Source organism: Ambystoma mexicanum, chromosome 3q (assembly GCF_040938575.1).
Source record: "Ambystoma mexicanum isolate Mex_15411 chromosome 3q, UKY_AmexF1_1, whole genome shotgun sequence".
Classification (NCBI taxonomy): Eukaryota; Metazoa; Chordata; class Amphibia; order Caudata; family Ambystomatidae; genus Ambystoma; species Ambystoma mexicanum.
The window spans coordinates 990,104,873-990,119,270 of record NC_090926.1 but is presented as its reverse complement, the minus strand read 5'-3'; positions in this window follow the sequence as shown (position 1 = coordinate 990,119,270).

The window sequence follows — 14,398 nt, the reverse complement described above, 5'->3', positions numbered from 1 at the left end:
GAGTAACGGTGGGCCCTCATTCATCACTGTACCGAGTTGCAACGACGGGCGGGGCGTCCCATTCGTGGGTGAAGGCAGTTGCCATTTTCACACACAGCCGCACTCGATGGATAAATTAGTGTTTTCAAACGGCCACAGATGCCTCTTCGACGTGATGTTGCAAATGAGGAATTCGAAGGGCGGCGCTTTCGGTTTTCAGCTAGCGGCGAGGAGATGCCCACAGGTCTGACTGCAAATATAACGTTCTATTGTTCAATGTCCTTGGGACAGGGGCCATGGAGAGAATGCTATGATTGATATGAATAGTATGGGATGCGCAATTGCGTAGTGGACGATAAGGCAGGACGTTCCCAAATACATGTTACTTCACTAGACTGGAATTACGTGCTGGGGCACTGTGGATTTTGCAGGCTGCATAACGCACAGACTCAATGGATATTTCTAATGTTATGTGAGTAAATATTCAGGCGTTTTCATTACGGGATGAGGGAATGATGAATGGATGCATGGGCAGGTGATTTGATACAGAGTTTGCCATGTACAGGGCTTCTTGGGATCTGTCCGCCCCCCCTGCGCTATGTGATGCAGGGCTGCCATAGTGGGACCATCGTCTATCTGGCCTTGTTGAGCCCTCCCTGTCTCGACGCGCCTTCAGACACTTGTGTCCATGCACGTTACCAATCCCATCTGAAGGATTCTGTTTTCACAGACGCATGCACAGGTACACTCGTTTGTGATGGTGTTTTCACCTCGATATAGATAGTTATGATTCGCAAGTGGTTTTGGGGTGGTGATGATCCTTTGGAGTGGGCTTGCATGCATATGGCTGTGGATCTAGTGTGATCATTGAAGTGAGTTGTTCGAATGTAGTTCTGATGGCCATTCTATTCTGTTTCTTTTCTTTTGGTTGACAGGTATCTCCTCCCCTTTTGCCACTGCCATCTGTATGCCACTCCTGCAGATGGGTTTTACTCCCGACACCTGCTGCTTCGTGTTAATCAGTGGAGCAGCATTACGATCTTATGGGACGATCGCCAATGGGCCACATGCCCTTACGCAGTACTGGTGGCTCGGAGCAACATTTCGGCCTTTCAGCTGGACTAGTGCCTCCCCATTGGGACGGCCCTGCGGTTCTGTGCGCTTCCATGTTGCCTTTTCGTACGTGAATGTGGCTCTGTGTACCATGAGGGAACAGGGCGTCACACAAGTAGTGGCTGGTCATTTCTTGCGGATGCAGCCCACAATGGTGAAATGTGTTTTGGAGTTCATGGCCTGATGGCTGTATGGGCTTGGTGATATTGATGTGCATTAAAATTCTATTCTGATATGGGCCGTGTAGCGTTCTTCTTTGCAAGTGATGTGGCATATTCCTATTTGGGGAGCGATGTATTGTGAGGGGATCTGCATTGGGTTCCAGCTTCGGAGTTTTGTTGCGTGGTCCTGTACTGGGCGCGTTTGCCTACGAAGCCCGTGAGGTCAGGGATGGGGGCTGCCAATATGACAGTTTGAATGTTGTCATGCTCAGGGGCGGGGGATTGGGTTTTGTGTGACAGATGCCGGTCAGCCAGGTGGACTGGTGGAATGTTGTGATTTTCTGAATATTGCTGGTCACAGGTGCCTGTGTTTGCGTGCGTTTCTTGGTGGGGGACTGTGGTCATGTCCATTGGGATGGCTTCTGTATTCGTGCCATCTGTGCCCTGCAGCTCCCATTGGCCCCTCTTGAGGTTCATTTGTTTGTTGGCATGCATGGGTGACTTGTGCATTTCACTGGTTGCATTGTGGCTTCGTTGCACCTACGGGGAGTTGTACTTTGTGGGCAGGGAGCGGTGTACGGGCAGTCAGTGGGGCCGTTTACGGTTGATTCGCGATGCCGTACTTCTCACCATGGCGGAATGGTGCATTCCGCCATGCTTGATGGCGTTAGGTACATGTCCGCTGGGGTCGGAATTGGCGTACCGTTGCGCCATGGTGGTGTTTACGGTTTGGCATGGCGCGCGCGCGCGTGCTTGGTGCAGTTAGCGTTGGCGTTCACTACGGTGTCGCTAATGGCATCGTACTTTGCGGTGACGGGTCATAGTCGCACCGAGCGCTATTCGATGGCGGTATTGCATTTCCGCCATCGTTTTCCGAATTCCGCCAGGGTCGTAATGAGGGCCATGGTGTTTGATGTTGGTGAAGTCCCAGCAGAGATTGTATTTTGTGATACTGATATCAAGGTCCCCGCAACGATGGTATGTGCTATTTATGGTAAAGTCCCCACAGAACTGGTGTGTGTTTATAATAACTTTAAAGTCCCCACAGAGATGGTGTGTGATTATCTTGATGCTAAAGTCCCCACAGAGATGGTGTGTGATTATCTTGATGTTAAAGTCCCCACAGAGATGGTGTGTGATTATCTTGATGCCAAAGTCCCCACAGAGATGGTGTGTGATTATCTTGATGTTAAAGTCCCCACAGAGATGGTGTGTGATTATCTTGATGCTAAAGTCCCCACAGAGATGGTGTGTGATTATCTTGATGTTAAAGTCCCCACAGAGATGGTGTGTGATTATCTTGATGTTAAAGTCTCCATATATGTTGTGTTTGATGTTGGTGATGTTGAAGTACCAATAAATATTGTATGTCATGATACTGATCTCCAGGTCCTCACAGATGTGGTGTGTGATATTTACGTTAAAGACCCCACAGAGCTGGTGTGTGTTCATAATAACTTTAAAGTCCACAGAGTGATGGTATGTAATAATAATGATATTAAAGTCCTCACTGAGATGGTGTCTGATTATCTTGATGCTAAAGTCCCCACAGAGATTGTGTGTGATTATCTTGATGTTAATGTCCCCACAGAGATGGTGTGTGATTGTCATGATGTTAAAGACCCCAAAGAGAAGGTGTGTGATTATCCTGATGTTGAAGTACCCACAGAGATGGTGTGTGATTATCCTGATGTTGAAGTACCCACAGAGATGGTGTGTGATTATCCTGATGTTGAAGTACCCACAGAGATGGTGTGTGATTATCTTGATGTTAAAGTCTCCATACATGTGGTGTTTGATGTTGAAGTACCAATATATATTGTATGTCATGATACTGATGTCCAGGTCCTCACAGAGATAGTGTGTGAGGTTTATGTTAAAGTCCCCACAGAGGTGGTGTGTGATAATTATGTTAAATTCCTCACATATACAGTGTGGTATGTTCATGATGTTAAGGTTCCCATAGACATTGTGTGAAGTTGGGGATGCTAAAGTCCCAATAGAGATTGTGTGTCCTTATACTGATATTCAGGTCCCCACAGAGTTGGTGTGTGATAATAGAGATGTTAAAGTCTCTCTTGAAGGTAGTGTGTTAAAAATAGGGCATACAAGTCTCCATAGAGTTGTGTGTGTTTGGAAAAGGGGTGATGATGACAATAATGATGCTCTTGGTTATGTTGCAGTCCCAACAGAGAGTGTGCTTGTTAATAAGGATGTTGAAATCCCCAAACTGATTCTTTGTGATGAAAATGGTGTTACAGTCCACATAGGGATTCTATGTGGTTATGATGATGTGAAGGACCCCACAGAGATGGTGTATCTGCCCTCACAGAGACAGTGTGATTGAAAATGGCAATGTTGATGTCCCCCAGATAACTTGAATGTGATAATAATTATGTTAAAATTCCCTCTGACATCCTGTGTGATATTGAAGCCCCTCCGAGATGATGTGTGATAGTAATGGTGGTCAGGTCCTCAAATGAATAGTGCGTGATAATGGTAATGTCAAAATCATTGCAAACATGGTGTTTTAAGTTCTGATTTCTCTGCATTGATAGCTTGTGATTATCTTGATGTTAAACTTTCAACAGAGATTTTGTACGAGATGAGGAGTTTTGTGTCACAAGAGGTGTGGAGCGTAATAACAGGAAAGAAGAGAACAATGTAGTATAAGTCAAGATTCAGTGATCCACTATCATCAAATGAGCAAATAGACCATCTCTACTACGGAAAGTAGACTACATATTTTTAGTACTTGTTTGATGTTAGTTACATGTTCAAAATAGATATACTATGTCATATTAGTGATGTCAAATGTCTGTTAGGTAGCCAACGATTAAGCACAAAGAGATAGCACCAACACCTTGGGGTTCATTACGAGATTTGCGGTAAAAATCGGACAAAATATCTGTTAGCGGCATCATGCAATGCGCTCACACCTCCTCTGCCTACCACTAAATAGCGGGCACAGTAATAGCGGGCACGGTAATAGCGGGCACGGTAATACCGGAACCCGGAAGTAACACCGTCGAGCCGGAACGGGAAAGGCAACGGCAGCCATCTTGAAAAACACAATCCATGGCAATCCTAGGGACACAGGACCTGGATCCATACACCAGCAACTACAACTCCATCCACTACACCAGCAATATGCCCAAGACCCCTAAAAAAGGCGCAATGAGCCAGCGAAAGGTGCGATTTTCGGAGGAGGAGTTGAACATGCTGGCTGACACCCTGGCTGAGAATGAGGACATTGTTTTTGTGGCAGACCTCAGGCGGCTTGCCCAGCTGAAAAAGAAGGAAATTTGGGAGGAAGTGGCCCAAAAGGTCAGTGCGGTGGGCACCACCCCACGCACTGTTAAGGAATTCAAAAAACACTGGGACGACCTGCGCCTCCGTGTGCGCAATATCCTTTCTGCCAGCCGGAGCCAGGGCCTGGCAACAGGCATCGGACCCAACTCCCCAATAAAAATGACACGCTGGGATGAAACCTGCGCCAGCACCATAGGCATGGAGGCCATAGAGAGAGTGGGAGATATGGAGCGGGGAGCGCCGTCATCGGCAGATGGAGGTGAGTGTCCACACAAACCACTGTAATGCAAAGCATGGTGATGGGCCACCAATGTGACAGTGACATGAACCAATGCATGGCCCATCACACACACACACATGGACACATCCCTGCATACATGTTGTCCCCAGCACCATCACATCTACATGCATGCGGCAAGTCAAAGCCATACCTGAGACACACCCCACAAGCAGGAAAACGGCATGTGTCACACTGCACACATTCCACAACAGAAAGGCATGTCACACAGCATACACCACCTCAGACATGTGTGAACCGGATGTATGCCTGAATTATCCCCCCATATATCAAGCAACCTGTATGTCACAACTCCAAGTCAGAAATCCATCAAATGTGTAGAACTGCAACAATACCAATGTATGCATGATGCATGTAGAACCATCACTGATGCCGTCCCTCTCTCCATCCCCCACAGGCTCAGATTCTGACAGCGATGCACAGGACTCAGCAGCACAGGCTACGACACCATTGAAGAATGCCAGGGGCAGGGAAAACACCAACAGGCCTTCTACGTCGAAGGGCCCAGGCAAGGCACATCAGCCACTGAAGGCAAAGGCGCCACAGGACGCAAAGGCACTGGGGCGGCAAAGGGCCTCCACAACAGCAACAGTGCTGACAATAGGTGTATCCACTGCAGAGGAGCCAGTGGCAGATGGGGCCCTCTCTGCTGCCAACAGCTCGGTTGGGGAGGCAGCTGCCACCGCGCCCCTGAGTGACGACAAGGAACAGACACATGGCGAGGTGTGTGTCCTTGAGGATGACGTGTCATCTGAACTCCATGGCACACCCAGCCCCCGGCTATCACCCCAGCTCACCCAAATTATCACCCCCACTGGCACCACGCATGAGCAGTCTGGAGGAGAGTCAGGACCAGAGTGCTGGAGCCCCACAGAGGACAAACCTGAATTGGGACCCTTGCCAGATGCACCATCCACCTCCACAGGTGTCCGGGATGGGGAGTGGCGAATGGCACAGATGGAGAAGCAGCAGGAGGAGCTGATTGGGCTTGTCAGACAATACATGTCGGATGGTGCCCTGACAAGGCAGGTGGGCCGGGAGAACACTGCGGCAATGAAAGATGCCATAGAGTCCAGCACAACTCGCATCTGAGAGGAGCTGTCGGCAGTGAGACAGGTCCTTGGCAGAATTGCGGATGCCCTGGAGGCACAGTGTCCTGGCCCGAGAATGGAGCAAGCGGGCACGGGCTCGTCCTAAGCTCCACACAGACAAGCCCCCTGAGCAGGTCTGCGCGTACCTTGCAGCGCTCAGACATGCCGCCACCAGAGGCGGGAAGAGGACAGAAGTAGCAGGGGCATCCTGCACATGGCAACTGATGCATACCAGTGCTACATTCCATTGCACCCCATGTGTGGGGGAGTTGTGGGGGGAGGGGGGAAAGGGGGTGTGTGTGGGAGTTGTGGGGGGAGGGGAGAAGGGGGTGTGTGAGGAGTTGTGGGGGGAGGGGGAGGGGGGTCTGTGAGGGAGTTGTTGGGGGAGGGAGAGGGGGAAGGGGGGCATGTGAGGGAGTTGTAGGGGGAAGGGGGGGAATGGGGTGTGTGTGAGGTAGAGGGTCATAGCACTTTGTTCATTTCTCATGTTTAATACACCCGTTGTGTACCAAAAAATCACATGACTAGACATTGCTTATTCTGTATGTGTGTTTTATTGGTTTACAGTGCACAGTGTCCATGTATCCCCACACCCAGTGCCCTGAGTCCCACATCCATGGCACCTTCTGCATCCATGTGTCTTATAATTTTTGGCCTATCACAGACTGGCACACAGCACATCCCTCCTGTGCATCACCACCTGGATGATGTGCAACCACATCTTCTTCATCATCTTCATCATCACCTGGTGGTTGCTGTTTAATGTCAAGGGACAGAGGCACGTTCCCTCAGATGCACATGTTGTGCAGCATGGCACATGCCATGATGATCTTGGCCACCTTCTCATGCCCGTACAGGAGTGCCCCACCCGACCTGCTGAGGCAGCGAAACCGTGCCTTCCACAGGCCAAAGGTCTGCTCAATCACCACACGGGTACGGGTATGGGCACAATTGTAGTCTGCTTCGTGCTTGTTCTGCGGGTTCCGGACAGGGGTGAGGAGCCACAGCTTCAAGGGATAGCCAGCATCACCTGCATGGGTTCAAAATGAGGTATGTGTAAGTCATTCCTGCAATGACACCTGTACTTATCACTTACATGCCTGCAGATATTTGTTGTTCACACGCACATGTCCCTGGATGAATGCAAACATTTTAACTTGACACAATGTTTGCTGTCCCATGGTCTACAGGTGTGGGTTGCATCATCCAGATGATGCAAGGTGGCCACTTCCTTGCTGGTGTTCATGCACCATGGTTACCTACCGCAATAATTGCGATCATCTATGTGATGTGTATTGAATCTTGTGCATTGATCCTGGCACTGTTGCCACTAGTCCCATCATGATCTCCCATTCACTGCTTGACATTCCCATGGTGGCATGCTGTGCTACTGTGGTGGTGGTCCAGTAAAAATCTGTGAATTCCCTTGGTGTGAATTATTTCTGCACACTCATGGATGCATGTCTGGTGTTGTGTTGTTGTGCGGTCATTTTCATTGTGCATACTCACAGCATGTTGCTGCATTGTGTTGCAGAGGGTACGGTCTGATGGTTTGCAGTGTACGTGTTGAGGGATGTGGGCTGGTTGCAAGTCTGGCATTACTTCATTGTTGTGCAGCTTACGTCTTTCATATGCGTTTCAGGTGTCATGTTCAGTTAGGGATGCTTTGGGGCACAGTGTATTGCAGTATGGGCATTGTCCAGTCACCCCCCCCCCCAATCTCACCCAGGTGGAGTATGGATCCCCCCCATTACACTGCCATCTGCCTGTCATGCAACTTACCAAGCATGCAGGCACATCGTCCAGCATGTCGCTCCATGTAGCATGGTATCGCAGAGTTCTGCAGGACCATTGAATCATGGGTTGATCCGGGATATCGGGGACAGCAATGTGTGATGATCTTGCTGGAGTCACATACCATCTGCACATTGACAGAGTGGTATAGGTTACAGTTGCAGTAGGCCACCTCCATGGCATGTGGGACCATCAATTCCACATGGGTGCAGTTAAGGGCACCGATGCAATTTGGTATGCCTGCCAGTGCATGGAAGCCAATTTTGGTGTTGGAGATCTCCTGGGCAGTCCGTGGTAGGGATATGTGGTCGCTTGAGTGCTTCAGGAGGGCATCGAGTACTTGGTTCAGCGTGCGTGAAAATAATGGTTGGCATACGCCATGCATCTGCCCCACTGTGTGCTGGTAGGTGCCTGTGGCCAGGAAGTAGAGCACAGACACCACCTTCAGTAGAGGGGGGATGGCAGTGCGGATGTCAATCAGGCTGACAATGTCATCATGTACCAGGCGGTACAGGGTGTGGATCTGCACAGGAGTTAAGTTGAGGGGATTGGCTCTGATGCAAGGTATTGGTGGCTGCCTGCGTGGTAACACTGGCTGCACTGGTGGGACTTGCTGGGCCTGTCTCACCCTCCTTCTCCTCCTGCGTCTCCTCTGTTGTGCCTGTTGTAGTTGTTGCTCATGGCGTAGCTGTGCAAGCATGTCCTCCAGGCCCAGTATCGCAACAGCAAGTGGGATCATTTTGTTGTGGGAAGAGGTGTGGTGTGTGTGTGTGCTCCTTTTGTGCTGGTCCAGACTCCATTGCCTCCACCTGTGATGATTGTGTGCACCTGTGGCAGTTGGTAACACAGCAGATTGCTGTTAGCGGGTGATCTGCGATGCCGGTAATACCGGCATCGCAGTATCTGTAATTACCGCACTCGTGGCAGCGGTAGGAGCATGTATGCGTGACTTGTGATGTCCTCCTGTTAGCGCCATCCCGGTAATGCCGGGCCGAAGGGGCGCATGACCGCGCAGATGCCGGTACGGGAGAGCACGGTATCAGCGGCGGTGCTAATACCGGGATGTGGACTCGGAATGGGCCGGAGCAGTATGCAGTGCTGGTATTCCCTTAACGGCATCATTTTTAGATTACCTCCAAACTCGTAATGACCCCCCTTGAGTCAAACTAAGTTTATTTACACAACCAAAATATAAGGTAAACAACAGCATATAAGTTAAGTCTCTTGAATCACAGTCTCAGGCTTAAGAGTTTCCCTGCACACTTCTTCACATACCACAGGGTCAATGCCAATGTTTATTCATCCGGCTTTAATGGGGTTCCCACATTCTGCCAGTAGGCAATGCTGTTCTCTGATCTTCTGTCTGTAATTGCTGCCCAACTAAACAGGTACATGTAGAGTGTTTCAGATGTGGTCAAGGAACACTGGGTTGGAGCACCTCTCGGATGGCAAGCCTTATTCTGCTGCCCCTCATCATTACTCCTCTGCTTGTTCTTTACCTCCTGATTACTGTGCAATGGTCTCATTCCTCCTTTCACGATGGGTGTAATCCCTTCAGACTGGGATTCACCCCTACCTCCTGTCTTGGGCCAAGATCTCCCACTCTGTCCTTCACTGGCTGTGTAACTACGCTCTTTGTTAACTCCTCCAACCGTTCACTTCTGCCTCCTCCTAATCACTAACTTCTTCCTCCACCTCCTGTTGTACACCTCCAACCACCTCTTGCTCTTCATCTTCAACCGCTTACTTTTGCTCATCTTCAGTCACCTCATGCAGGACACCTCCAGCCAACTCCTGCTATTCACCTACCGCCAAACATGCTGTTCTTTCTCCTCCTATAGTGGCTCTCCCTCTTCCAATTTTTCCAAACACTCGCCAATGGGTAATTGGCTGAAGTCCTGTGATTGGGTGTTAAATGATTGCCCCGAGTCAAATGGGAACCTGGGAGATTGGGTAAAGTTTGAATATTACAAAATGCCCATCTTCCAAACCCCTTCGCTTTGTGTGCCACACTGCAGACATCCTGGATGTGGCTGTTCTCCAGAGACCAGGTTTATGAGCAGTGAACAGGCAGATCAATGGCAAACAATGACTAAAAAATCATTGGAGCATGGCACTGGTTTCCTGTGAGGTTGTGGCAACTTTGTGTTGCAGGGAACTATGTGTGGAGCCCCTTTAGTGATCAAGCTTTCTAGACAGATGTCAATGAGAATTGCAACATTGTTATGTTTACATTATTGGTCTGTGAACCGAGTGCATAGTGTCAAGAACTTGTGGTCCTTCATGTATTATTTCCTGGCTCACTATGTCAGAGTCTACAAAAGTACTGTGGCGCTTGAGGCGAACGTCTAGGAACCCATTCCGTTCTGTATATTGCCACACACGAACACGAGAGAAGAAGTTCCTCTCTGGTAAAGGGATGCCATTGTACGTTATTAACGGCGTGAGGTACTTTCCTTGAATAGAAGGATGGTGGTCTCGAGCAGAAGGCTTGTGACCAAACAGTTTAGGCTGGAATGTCCCTTTGGTGTGGGACCAAGCCTGATTTTGCATATGGTTGTTCCCCTTTTGTAATGGCTTGGCAGGTGAAGAACGATGTTCTGCAGGGTTGCCCAGAGCAATGCCAGACGTTAAGATTAACTCTAAACCTTCCATCACCCCTTTTGTTCTGCTATAGTTACCGTGAGTGGGACAGGTACACCCAGACATGGGTCTCGTGCCTTTTGGGCTTAGAGACCCACACAACTCCTCACAGATGTGACCCAACAAGGCTGAAACATGTTTGCAGATGCTTGTGGGCTCGTGCATAAGGGATGTGACCAAGCCGTTCAGGCTGGACTGTCCCCTTTGGGGTGGCACCAAGCCCAATTTTGCATATGGTCTTTCCCCTTCTCTAATTGCTTGGCTTGCGAAGAACGATGGACTGGAGGGTTGCCCAGAGCAATGCCAGAGGTGAAGGTTAGTTCTATACCTTCCTGCCATCACCCCTTTTATTTTGCCATGATGGGTGTGGGGCATGATTCATTACCGGAGCAAGTGTTTGCTTCATCTCAATCAGATCTTGCTGTTTAAAGTGTTATAGTTATGAGACATTTAAGTTGTTCGACTTTATTCCAATGGTGTTGTTATGCTACTTCTCACTCGACCTGTGGTATTAAGACACCATGGCCCATTGGCAATGGACTGTGGCCACGTTGCAGCAATTAGTGATTGGGACAAACGTTTATGCTCCTCTGGCTGTGTTCTAGCAGACATTTAGAAAAGGCTTCCTTGTGTCCCGCTTTTTTATTCTCACTAGATTTACTCATGGAATTTAACCACAAGTAAATATCTCAAGATTATAATTGTGGTTTCCGATTGCCATGAGAATTTCCCACGACCTGGCTTCACAATAAAATTATAATTTTTTACAAGACTCCTCAAACTTTACATGTGCACACATCCTCTTTTATTGTTTACCCAGATCCATCCTGAAGGCAAAGTGCCCCCAGGCTATCTGCCAATATAATTTTAACAATGTTTAATTTTGTGATGCACATCCAATTCCTGTGAGAACCCTGCAGTTTTTGTGAAGTGGCAGTGAAAACGGTACATACAAAGCAACAAAAATGGAAGGAACTAAATATAATTTCAAAGTCCTCCCTATGTCACGACCTTATCTCCACCGTATGGTAACGGGACCCGAAAGACCATAAGACCATATTTGGCCCCCCTCGGATCCCTTGGAGTCAGTCCTGGCGCCGTTGGCATCGGACTCAAATACCAGGATGGGGTTTCAATGGCCAACGAACAAACATGGATGCCCCCATGAGGACCAATGGGGAACTGCAACTAGCAGTCTAGCATTCATGTCGGGGCCCGCCCCCAAGCTCCTGGGATACCTGCTGGGTATTTAAACCACGCCTGGGCGAGGCACGCGCTTCGCGTTATTCTGCTCTTGCAGCGTGACTTTCCCCGGGTCCTGCTCAGCATCCTGGCCTGCACGGGCGAGAGAAGACAAGAACTGCTGTCATCCTTACCTGGTCAGCTGCAGCCTCCATCCAACCGAAGTCCTCCAGACTTCATCATCTTCCTCCAGCTACATTCCTGGAAAGAAGGGCGTGAAGGAGATATTGTTTAAGCTTACTTACCCAGCCCATCTGGAAGGCCATCGCCAACTGCACATCGTCCGTCGGCTTTGGGTTCCGGTTGGTCCATTCTTCCCGGATTCTCCCAAAACCTGCAAGAAACAAGAACACAGGTTAGCCAATTGCAAGGACGCTCTCAGCGCCGCTTTGCGCTTCCATCCTTACCTTCTCGAACTCTGCCTCCAGCATCCGCTCTCCGCCTGCAGCATCTGCAAGATAAGAGGAGAAGGTTATTTGGTGCACCATCCAATACATACATTATTCTTAATTTCAAGACTTACCTGAAAAGTGGAGTCGCAGCCGGTCTGGACTTCGGGCCCACGCCAGTGAAGAAACTCAGCGGAGTCACTGACAACGCGTCCCTGCCCTACGCGGCAGGGCGGAGAGCGCATCCTTACAGAAATCAAGGTGAGAGAAGCCCCAAGGGGAACAGCGGGGGGAACACCGGGAGGTGGGTCACGAGAGAAGGAATAGTAGCTAAACCTACCCTCCTGTCTTCTAGAACTGATCCTCGGCAGCGTGAACCCCTGTGAAGGTGCAGAGTCCCAGAAAGCATCCAGGGCCTGTCGAGGGGCGTCCCTGTGGATACAAGGTGAGCGTTACACCCTAATTTCCAAACTCACCAATTAGACGGTTTCACCCTCCTCTCATCCACCCTGAAGGAATACATTCCTTTACTTCATTCCTAGTATAATTTTAAGCACATTTCTTTTTCTGTCTTTGCAGGAATTCTTGCGAAAACGTCTCACACTGAAGGGACAAATGTGTACATTTTAATTTCTGAAAAGTCTTACTTGCTTTAATGCACCACAGGAGATATACAAAGATTTTGGTGCCAGTAGCACCCCAATATCCACATAAAAAAAAACAAATACTGGATGGATTTGTACCAAACTACCACGAGGTACAACTGCATTGCTTCCTGCCCAATTTGTTTTGTATTTGAAGCAAATCCATGGAGCTCTTTGAGTTCTGAGACTGTTTAATGATGAACTATTGGAAAAGCAATACAAAAGATGAAAACCACCCCTTTCATCAATGCCTTATAATTTTTAAACCGTTAGATGAATTTGCAAAAAACTTTCCATTTTAGGGGATGGTGGTAGAAAACATATTTGGAACATTTCATACAGATACATCAAAAGAGACAAGCGTTATTAGCAGTCTACGTCGATGGATCTTATGGTTCACCCTTATCTCAGGGTGACGAATGTTGCTGTATAAAATATATACAGTTATGGTGAACCCTAAGATCGATCCACTTTGCAAAAATAATATTGCTAATAACTTTTAACTCATATATAATCTTTGTGCAGAGAGAATTGTTTAAAAAGCATGCAAATTAAATATACTATTACTCGCACACTTTTGTATGTCTTCTTTCTCTTAGATGTCCATAACTATTTATATACATATATATAAAGATGGGAGAATTGTGTGCATACCGTGATATTTCCTGCGGGTCCCATGTCCACCCTGAAACACAATAGAAGGTACTCATTGCTGGAATAAGATCAAACATTGTTTGTTGGTAATATTCAGGAATGTGAGTGACAGAAATAAACTCTTGTTGCCAGTGAAATACACTATCTCCTCGTTCCTTGTGCAACTAGCATCACATGGGGTAAAATGTATTAAAAAGGTATCTCCAAAGATGGTTTGTGATGGTACTGATTGACATGCTGATTCAAATCTCTATATCTAGTTATTAGAATCAATCAATGGGATTCGTTTCTCACATTTATCCACAGATATTGGCAGATAATTAAATCCAAATTTAAAACACCTTTCACAATGTAGAAATAGTAACTACTCCTGTGACAGGTACTTCTTTAACATATTCTGACAGATGATAATGTCAGAGTATGGGAGTTTTGATCCCAAAGAAAGTGATCACATTTACTGTCCCTATGTTTCAATAGTTTAATTTTGAAATAGCACCTCCATCCATGTTAATCCAGCATCTTAGTGCTGCCCAACAGATGGTATTATTTTACCCCAATCCCATCTGGCTCAATTTATCAACTGCAGAAATATGAAAGGTTAAATCTGATCAGATTTCAAAAACGAGTGCTTAATTCACTGAGCTTTATTCCCAGCTTACATATTAAATCAAAGTTTTTGAATATAACATGGAGGCTTCTCAGAAGTGTTTTAGCAGCAGAATGAGACTAGGATTTGGATATACATATCAATGACCTTTGTTCTTTGAATACAGTTGCTCACGTATATCTATTACCCAATGTTCTTTGTGATGTGGTTTTTAGGAGCTTTCTCATAAACCCATTTTTTTGAAATGTGTCCATTCCCAAATGGACCTTTCTGGAAAAAAAGATGTCCTTTGTAATAAACAGACCATTGTCTTATTTCGATCGCTTAATTTAGTAAATTTAGAAGAGTGTTGCTTATATGAAGCTCCACATGCAGAGAATGTCATGGGAAGACTGCCAACAACTGGAATGAGTGCCCAAAGGCTCTCATCCAACTATGCTTTGCACTTTAACAAGCAGCTCACTGGGAGAT